This window comes from Rhincodon typus, chromosome 30 (genome assembly GCF_021869965.1).
Source record: "Rhincodon typus isolate 14 chromosome 30, sRhiTyp1.1, whole genome shotgun sequence".
NCBI lineage: Eukaryota > Metazoa > Chordata > Chondrichthyes > Orectolobiformes > Rhincodontidae > Rhincodon > Rhincodon typus.
The window spans coordinates 36,372,627-36,372,852 of NC_063361.1; the positions used below are offsets into that span (position 1 = coordinate 36,372,627).

The window sequence follows — 226 nt, forward strand, 5'->3', positions numbered from 1 at the left end:
ATGCTGCTTGGCCTGCTGTGTTCATCCAGCCCTGCACCTTGTTGTCTCGGATTCTCCAGCATCTGCAGTTCCTACTATCTCAGACCAGAATTAAACACAGTATTCCAGAAGTAGCCTAATCAACGTGGAGAAAATGTTTCCACTTTTGGGAAGAATCCAAAACAAGGTGCTGTAAATATAAAACAGAAATTGCTGGAAAAGCTCAGCAGGTCTGGCAGCATCTGTG

The 226-nt window shown here is 44.7% G+C and overlaps 1 protein-coding gene across 2 annotated transcripts in view; it reads left to right on the forward strand.

The window, feature by feature from the left end:
• The window catches only part of LOC109923254 (junction plakoglobin-like), a 70,023-nt gene that overhangs the window by 55,813 nt on the left and 13,984 nt on the right, over positions 1–226 (forward strand). The window lies entirely within an intron of this gene.